This window comes from Chanos chanos, chromosome 1 (genome assembly GCF_902362185.1).
Source record: "Chanos chanos chromosome 1, fChaCha1.1, whole genome shotgun sequence".
NCBI lineage: Eukaryota > Metazoa > Chordata > Actinopteri > Gonorynchiformes > Chanidae > Chanos > Chanos chanos.
In genome coordinates, this window is record NC_044495.1 from 8,122,211 (window position 1) to 8,132,210 (window position 10,000).

General features: G+C 43.8%; 1 protein-coding gene across 1 annotated transcript in view; it reads left to right on the forward strand.

The window, feature by feature from the left end:
* The window catches only part of smyd3 (SET and MYND domain containing 3), a 133,415-nt gene that overhangs the window by 83,011 nt on the left and 40,404 nt on the right, over positions 1-10,000 (forward strand). The gene's annotated exons all lie outside the window — the stretch shown is intronic.

Consider the following 10,000-nt stretch of genomic DNA (forward strand, 5'->3'; position numbering starts at 1 on the left):
AAGAACGTGCTCGACCCAGCGCCTTGTGATGCGACGACTTGCCCCGTTTTTCTGCTCAGCTGCACCATTTCACCGGTCACTCGCATCTACTCACGTACTGTTTGGATTTTATTTTCCAGCGTTTTATTTATTTATTCTTACTTTTTTAAACAAATAAATAAACTGCTGTCTCGGTTTTGTTTGCGTGGACGGTAATCGATTCGGCGCTTATCCGAATTATCAATCACTTGAAATAGGGCTCGTTTTCTTCCAGTGTTTTTATGAAGGGAGAGTGGGAGAGATTCCACAGTTTTCTGATCTAAGCCTGGGTTTATCAGCGCTGTCTGTCTGTAGACAGGATTTACCGCACGGTTTCCAAAAACCTGTCAGAGACAGTTTATATCTGCCTACGTCCATGTTAGGTAGGATGAATACGCTGTCTGGCAAAGGCTCGCCTTTGTGTGTGCTTTTAGAGAAGGGGTCTCTCTCTCTCTTTTTAAACATTCAGAGACAGTGATTAAACCAGGTGCTTTTTTTTCTTTTTTCTTTTTTTTGCTCTGCTGAATTATTTACATTTTAGCTGCTCAGGGTGCTAAAAAGCCACAAGTCCTCTTGGTTGCCAAGACCTGTCAGGTACTCCACAACACCTCCTCTCCAAGCCTGTGTGTGTGTGTGTGTGTGTGTGTGTGTGTGTGTGTGTGTATGTGTTAGTTTAGCGCTGGTGCCAAGCTTGGAGTCTCTAGTGAATTACGCTAGTGTTTGTACATCATTTAAAGCTTTCTGGACTTTTTTTTTTTTTTTTTTTTGATTTACTCAGATCTCCACCGTGAGAGCTGTAATGTTAAAAAGCTTTATTCACCCAAAGACAAAACCGCTTTTAAGTTCTGTGAGCCCATTTTAAAAAAAAAAAATCATTTGGAGTGCAGTGGCTTTTTTTTTTTTTTTGTACACTGGACTCTGTAAGTGGTAAACTGTGAAGGCAGGAGGCATTTCTCATCCTCATGTTTCCAGGCCACAGCCATCAGCTCATGTAAAGACTCGCACATCTTCACACCCAAGGCAACGAGACCTCACACTTTTTTTTTCACCCCCCACCCCCACACGTGTCTTGACAGTCACACTCCGTGAGAACGACACAGATTTGCTATAGGAGGTTAAACCCTGGGGAGACGCACATATGAAGATAGTTTGTCACTCTCTGCTGACACTTGGCTTGTGTTTCTGAGTTATTCCTTCAGCGCTTATGCGTACACTTGTTGTCTCTCACTCCCCTGTCCAAGAAATCTTGCCGGGAGGATGCCAATATAAGTAAATATATCCAAAAGTTTTGAATCGTTTTCAGAGCGGGTTCCTAATGAATTCTCATACTGATGTAGACACGTGAAGTTTTCAAATGTCATACTTATAATTTGGCTGTCAGATGTAGTTAAATCATTAGCACGGGGCAAAAGCTAAGACGAGAGCGGTGGTTGATACTTGGCAAAGATACTGAGCAATCACCAATCATTTTCCTAATTTTTCAAGAGCCAAAGACTTTTTTTTTTTTTCAGAGACTAAAAGCTCAACGAAATGCTCTCCTGAGTGTGTACACAACATTATGTGTTCTCTGTTTCTTTATTAAACATTCATGTCATAAAGCTATTTTTACAAGTTGATGGACTGAAGACGGCACCAAACCTTTTTTTGTTGTTGTTTGTGTCCTGGCGTATTGGTTTTTAAAGTGGTGTCTAAGTGGTCTCTTGCATTATTGATGAGGAGTCAGAGTGATTTATTGTCTAGTAGAGTGACCACGCACTGCGAGTGCTCACTGCTTTAGTTCTCAGCAGAGAAACCCCTCACTCATCCTGAAACCACAACAACAAGCCTCACACTCACACACTGCCTGCTCTAAACTGTCAGCTCCACTGCCTAAGACGCTTTCAGAATGGATCATTTAGGCTGAGTAGCGCACGATACGGTTTTCCAAGTTCGGCCTTGGTGAGTTGTAGGCTTTTAATCTTGTCTTTCAAAGTCCAGTAGGGTATCATTTGTGAGATCACCCCCCCCCCCCATTCACACACACACACACACACACACACACCCCTACACACACACACTCAGAGCTACCCTCACAAGCTCATAAAACATACACACACATACTGCTTACACATGCCCAATCACTTGCACAGTTCCTCTTATTTCTCTTCACACACATACAGACAACCCCCCTCCCCTCACCTCTAACTCCCCAACAGACATTCCCACACAATCCAGCCATAATATACATGTACATACACAAATACACGCGCTCTCTTCCACCACACATACCGCATACACACATGCCCACACACAGATACCCGGCTTCTCCTCCACTCCTCTCTCCGTACAATTCCACTGATATTACGTGGGCAAACTTGCCAAGTGCTGTCTGCAGGAGATACTGAATATCTGATCCACCCACCTCTTCATTCCAGAGAAATCTCCCCATCAGTCCACTGAAGGATCAGACCCGATCAGACGGACCGTGTGCTTCAAGGCTCTGCTTTTATCAACAACTTTTCTGCTTCAGAGACCCTCTCCCTCTCCCTCTCCCTCTCTCTCTTTCTCCTCTCTTCTCTCTCTCATGATTTAATCAGTCCTTCACCGTCTCCTGGTTCTTTTTTTTTTCTATCCCCCCCCTCCCTCTTTTGTTCCATCTCTAAGTGTTATAAACAGTCCCTCTTTCCCTCACCTAATTTCTCCTATGAGCTGTGATGGGCCTCGTGTTTTACATTCATCGTGAGGAGCTTGAGAGGTGAGCTCTCTGTTCTTCTGGGTGAATGTTAATATATCACAGGGTTTTTTTTTGGGGGGGGGGGGGGGGGGGCGGTTGTAGAGAAGGGAGGGGGGGGGTTATGTCTCAGAATGTTTCAGAGGAACACAGAGGAATAAAGACGGTCAGGTAAAGCGCTCTCGACAGGGGTCATGCCTTAGCCGCGCCGCCGTAATCTCCTCTGTCTAAGAGGCATTTCAGGGAGGTGCCCCAGGCTAGTCATCTTAAGCCTGCTGTCAGGGGTCTGTAGCTCGTCATTCCACAGGTAACTTCTCCTTCTTCTGTTTTTTTTTTTTTTTTCCCTTTTTACCCCCACGCTTTGAAAAGAGAATAAATAAATGAAATAAAAAAAAACGAAAAAAAAAAACCAAAAAAAAAAAAAACTGCGGACTCTAGCGAGTTGAAAGATGATGAAGTGTCCGTGATTCGTAATTTGTATTCATTTGCAAGCTATCGTGTTCTCTGAGCTTCAGTGGTGGGAGTTTTATTACAGCAGATCATTAGTCTGACCCCTAATATTCCCCTTCAACAGTTTGCATGGAATTGCTCATTACCAGTCGTTTTAATGGTGTTAGAAGATCTCGTGTTCGTTTTTTTTCTTCAACTCTCTCTTTCAGACAGAACAGTAGGTTATTGACTGTTTTGTTTTTACACATAGAAGTGAAGACATATAGACCCTCATCCAGATCTCTTTTTTTGTTAAGCATTTTCTTCTGTCTATACCCCTTCTTTGTCTGCATTAAGGAAAACCAAAAATAATATTCTCATTTGAAGAGAACATTCTCACTCATTAAGTCACTGTCATATCATATAACTTTTATCGTTCCTCGCGGGGATGTTCTCTCTTTGGAGAGGTGAGAGGAGAACTCTAGTCATCGCCCTGACTAAAAACGTCGCTAAGCATCACTAGGCACCTCCTGTGAGGAGCGCGGAGCCCGTGGCTTCTGTTGTCATACAGAGGAGAACTTAGTGCTGTGCCTCCTGGGCATGGCACACATTCATTAGTTCATGGAAAGAGGAGTCGTTTTAGGCATCTCGGTCGGCCCCTCTTCTCGCAGCTTTGCACGGCCCCAACCACGTCAGCGTTCCTTTTTTTTTTTTTTTTTTTCTTTTCGTCTTTTTCGGTGTACCCAGTCTCTCGCATCAGGAGTTCAGGCTGAGTTCAGGAGCTCATCACAAAGACAGATCAAAATTTGGTTCCGTTCTCCCGGGGGCAAAATCAGTGATCTCACCCAGAACAGTTTTTTAACAAGCTTTGTCCTTTTGCTGTGTGGTTATGTGTGCTTAAGCCCTTGCCGCACCTCTGATCTCAAAAGGCCGTCCCTCAACGCGGACGGGATTCAGATTCCAGATTCTCCGCATGCCTGGATATATGCAGGGCTAAAGATTTGCACAAAGTCTAACCTGGTCTTTTGTTCCATAAGCCTCCAAGATAATAGCCATCTGTTACTCAGCCACAGAACTGATGACGATGCCAATGTATGTGTGCGTGTGTGTGTGCGTGTGCGTGCGTGCGTGCGTGCATGCGTGTGTATGTGTGCGTGTGTGTGTGTGTGTATGATATGCATTCAAATGTTTGTGTGAAAGAGAGAGAGAGAGAGGCAAAGCTTCGTGAGTGTACATCCTATTCCCTCTGTATATGTGTGTGTTTATTTGTGTCTCTGTTTGTGTGTGTGTGTGTGTGTTTGTGTGTGTGTGTGTGTGTGTTGCGTGTGTGTGTATGTGTGTGTGTTTGTGTGTGTGTTTGTGTCTGCTTGAGTGTGTATGTGTGTGTGTGTGTGTTGCGTCTGTGTGTGTGTGTGTGTGTGTGTGTGTGTTTGAACACAGCAGCACAAATCTGCCACTGGCAGTTGGAGGTCAAGATGTGAAGTCCCACACACTCCATGAGAAATGAGTTCTTCGCCTGCCTGTTGCCTGGAGCCATAACAGGAGCCTGCAATGAAATATCATCCATTAGATATGAGTTTTTCTATCCAGAGGCTTCCAATAATCTCACATTTGAAGCAAAACTGTCCCAAACCCTGTGTCACTTATTACTCACTAACTAAAGATGGTGTATTTCTTCATAGAGAGCTCCTAGACACAGCAGTGACAGAATGGTTGATGGGGACACCACAAGTCATTGATTTGGGGCTTAAACATAAAAATCGTTCATTTTGGGGAAAAAAAAAACAGTGCAGATGGATGCTTCATTAGAAATACGTCTTGCCTTCGAAAGGCAAATTTTATAAATAGGTCAAGAATTTTTTTTTTTTTTTTACAATTGCAATTATTTCAGAGCTTCGGGAACTCTAGTGTATTGAAAGAGCTCTAACCTGGAATGTGGCCTTTTTTTTTTTAGAGAGGAAATACATCGTCTGGACTCTAAGCAGTTGTGTCAGAAATAGCTCTTGTCCTCTGGTGTTTTTTCTTTTTTCTTTTTTTTTTCGTTGTCTTGTATCTGTGACAGGCATTGTCTACTCTTCTCTTCCTCTCCCCCCATCATATCACGTAACACCTCCCCGTTCTCCGTCAGTCCGCGGAGCAAAGGGCCGGCTGGTAGGGGGCATGCTAAACGCCCCTCTGAGATATGCATGTTATTCCACCCTGGCAAGTTTGTAATGCGATGTAAGTGACATGTCTTGTACCACACATAAGCTTTGACAGGCTCTTTACAGGCCCCCCCCCCTCCCTGTGATTGACAGCTCAGCAGACCTACTGAGCAGACTGACACGCCGTTGTGTGACATGGCTTGAATCGCGCCTCTGTCACATGACATGTATCAGAGATAATACGTCTCATTTAAACACGTCAAGACCCACCCCAGTTATTACAATAGGGATTTGCAGGCGTCTGTTGCAGAAGTGTATGGCAGGGTTTCAAGCGATTTCTAAGATGAATTTAACTGCTCGGTTCGTTGAGTTTAAAAAATGTTAATTTCTTGTTTTCCCTCTTTGAATGCGTCCATCACCCTGATCTCTCACTCCCTGGATGAATCATACTTTAATTTTGGCTGAGTGCAGCATCTCGCCCATGAATCAGCTATCGTCCTGTTTAACTTAGACAGCACACCTCATCGTTCAGGCCTTTACATGAGCTTAAGATACTTCACAGAGATGCTAATGTTCTCTTCTTTCTCTGGGTATATGCGCATTTGCAGGTATGTCTTTGAGTGTGTGTGTGTGTGTGTGTGTGTGTGGACTCGTACATCTACGCGTTGCTTTTGGCCGTGTCATTGCTCCCGGGGAGAATCTTGTGTTGTGTTGTGCTGGTGAAGATCATGTCTCTTCCCTCATGTAAGGCTTTGAGTTTGGCACTGTTTTCTTCAAGGCGGTCCACTGCTCCCACGCTGAATGTATATGCTAATCTGTGAGCGAGACGTTCCGCTTCAAATGGATTACCATTTAACGGATATTACAGTACATTTCCGGCGGGGATGTGTCAGCAGACGCCAAACTCAGTCTCGTTTTTTTTCTCTCTCTCTACACACATAATCCTGCTTTAATGTGTGAAATCTTATGGACTGGTCTTTTCAACATTCGGATAAGAGTGTATCGAACCAAAGGAGGAGCTTTTGTGACATTTAATGACGTTATCTCAGCTGAATGATGGAAAACTTAATTAGATCAATTCAAAATCACACGGCACCAACTCAATAGCGCATTAAAGAACTCATTACGCCAACGACGCGTAACGGTCCAAGCAAGAAGTACATAATCAGCGTAAATTTACGTCAAACGACAAAAAAATGGAACTATCTCCCGTTTGCTCGTGGATTATTATTCCTCAAGTTGAGCGTGGGACAGTTAAATTTACGGCTCATGAATATGCCAGCGTAAGCTACTCCTTTGCTCCTATGCAGCAGCTTTTCTGAGGTCAGCCCATGTCATTATGGATGTCTGAGACCATCTCTCCTCCAAATAAACTCTTATCTCGCAGCGGGAAAAGGAAAACTGTGTAGAGTACTACCAGACAAGGTCATAAATAAAACTCCCACGGAGAGCAGAGTTATAAATATAAAGAACATTTTGCTGTACCCAGAGGAATGAAACTTTTTTTTTTTCCTCTCTCTTCCCATCCCCCCCTTACTCTCGGCTTGAGAGAGGCATGACTGTTTTTTTTTGTTGTTTTTTTTTTTTAAACGACTGTGCTGGGCCGCTAGTGTTGTTGTTTAATATATAGATTCACTTAACAAGGAGGCTGGAGTTAGTCATAAATATTTCTGTCTTGTTTACTTAAAAAAAAAAACCCCAAAAAAACCTGTTGAGTTATTGTATACGATCACGTATAGACAGCATTGTTTCCTCGATCTCTCTCTCTGATCTCTCTCTCTTTTTTTCTTCCTCTTATTCTACTGATATATTTTATGTTTGTCACGTGCAAACCTGCTATGTTACCCCTACACAGCTGGCTGATGTATTTACCGTCTTCCATATTCGTAGGAAGGAAAATAGAAAATTCCCCACAGGATTCTGTGAGCGGAGTTTCTGCTTCCAGACTGAAGCTTTCTATCATTAAGGGCGCTCTATACAGCTCTACCTGTGCCAACTGGTCTGAGCCGCAGTCTCACAGATGTATAGACATAGAAATGCTTAGATGAAAATATGTCTTTGAAAACGTGTTTCTTATTATCCTGACAGGATATGGACCTTTCCTTTTGTAGACTGCTTACCTCTCGGATTACAGATTACATTTGATTCAGATTACGGATAACTATTCTGGCTCCCCGTTCAGAGCGGATTCATATCTCTGTTCACACACGCACACACACACACACACACTCAAAGAGACACACACACACACACATACGCATGCACACAAACTCGGTATAGTTGCATCTATACGAGCGAGTTGGACTGCAGAGCATTGGGCACAGGTGGCAGGGTGAAAAGTCGTGCGTTGAGAGCATCACACACGCTCAGTGGGGCTCAGCTCAGAGAACTCTCTGGCTCTCAGTCATTTCTCAGGCTCTTCCAATCCGACACCCACCCATCATTACTCTCTCTACCCCTCATCAGACAGCACCGAGCCGGCTCTGACCTTTCATACGCTCTCGTCAAGGGGGCTCAAAATCTCCAGGCAGGAAGAGTAAAACAAAAACAGCCGTCGGCACCTCTGCAGAGAACGCTATGTGGCGAAGAAAGCGACTGGATAAACCGGTGCTGTTTTTTTTTTTTTTTTTCATGGATTATCTTATATTCAGCAACGTTTCTATTTATTCGCTCCTCTGTCTGGTGGCGGTTTTCTCTCGCGTTCCCTGCCTGCGTGTGCTACAGTTTTACAATTTTGTTTGTTTTGCTGAAGCTCTTCTCGAGAGCCACATGCATAGAAATGCATTCACGTTGAGTGGAGGAGAACAAACAATATGTCCCCATCAAGCCTAGAACCTTACACAGAAAATGTACCCAGAATCATTTGTGAAGTTTTTTTTTTTTTTTTTTTTAAGAATTTGTTTTGTTTCGCCGTAAACTACAAAGCGGGCCCATTTCGATAACTGTTGTAGCGTATTGGGAACGGTTCCCTTCTTTTCCGGTCCATTTCTGGTTTGAGGTTTTATGCGTCTGTAATCACTGAGATATGATCGTGTGGTCACGGGTCAGATTAACACGCTAGACTCTCCGCTGATCTGGCTCTATCAGGTGAGACATACCTGAGCTGCCGCAGACCGGAGAGATAGCGGTGCTGCGCCGTGAAAACTAGAGCAAAGCGCGAAAGCAAAGCTCCACACGCTCCGCACGAGAAACATCTGACTGGTCATGAGAACCGTGACTCCCCGCGCTCAACAAGTGACCCACTTATTACAATGAGGTCAAGGGCCGGACGTTTTCTTCCGCTTCGTAATCGTCTAAATGTGCTGGTAGATCTGTGCTGCGTGTGGTTTGATTTGTAATGCGGTATGCCGGCGTCTGCAGACGGAGGGGTGTCAGTCGTTTGATTGCGGAGGGTAAAAAAAAAATTGCTCTCTCTCTCTCTCTCTCTCTCTCTCTCTCTCTCTCTCTCTCTCTCTCTCTCTCTCTCTCTCTCTCTCACCTCCGAGGCCTCTGTCGCCGCGGGTGACGGTTGTCGAGTCGTCGTTCGCGTGTCAGCTGCAGGCTGCAGAGCAGACAGGCGGAGACTCCATCATGTGAGAACAGCGTGCAGGAGACCTGTTAGTCTCATGTTTCTCCTTGTTCCAGCTCATTTCCACCAGCCTCAGAAAAGACTCGCAGCGTGTTTATCGTTATGGGCAATACACAGAGCGCCTCTCTCCGAAAAATAATGAAAAAAAGACTCCTCTTTCTGCACCGTTTATTATTAGTAGAGTTTGAGTGCTGATACCGTTGTAGCGTGGATTCACGTTGTCGTTTTTATCTTTGTGTTTATTGTGACCGTGCAATTTTATGGCCAAAATGATAAACTTTGTTTTTAAAAAGAAATGAGATGAAGTGAAGCGGGAGGTGGGATCCAGTGTTTTATCTCCGTTTTAATGAATGAGGGAGTGAACTTTTCTCTCAGCGTAATACACCTCTGGTCGCTTAGCCCATTTTCATTACCCAGAGTTGAATTGATTATTAAATTACTCTACACCTTTTAGCAAAGGGAATTAAACACTGAAATATCGTTTCACCTACTGCAAACTAAAGGGTTTTTTTGTCTGTTTTCTCTTAAGAATTTTTTTCAATAAAGATCTATTTTGTTTAAGGGTGCATGAAATTATTTAGGAAGCGCGCACAAAGGTTTACTAATTTTGTTTTAAACCTGTTTAACTTGCTCCTTCTTTTTTTGTCTTTCTGCTGAAATCTGCAAAGGCCTTTCCACTGTAACGTTTCTCCTGTCCGCGTATTCCCGTAAAGGAGCCATTTAGATCACAGTGCTGTGTGGGTTTTCATTACATGAGTCAGTGAGATGTCAGACACACTTCCAAATCATCACCATGGATTTTCCTCTTGGCACCATACGAAATGACCTTAGATGGTAATAACCATCCAATCTTGTTTTTGATGACGGGCAGGATGCCTAGTTCAATTCTACATTAAAGGTTTTGGCATCTCGCCCCAGTCCTGAAAAAAAAAAAAAAGGAAAACAGAACCCCCATAAGTTTTATCATTCAGTAAATATGCACTTAGTACTTAGTACCTGATCTTTTAAAACGACCTTCCTTCCTTGGTGAATGTATCACTCGTGGGCTTATTGGTTTGGGACAGGCCTCAGAGCACACACTGGCTGTTCCAGGACACGTTTCCCCAATCTGGCCTGCAGATGTGGACCCCC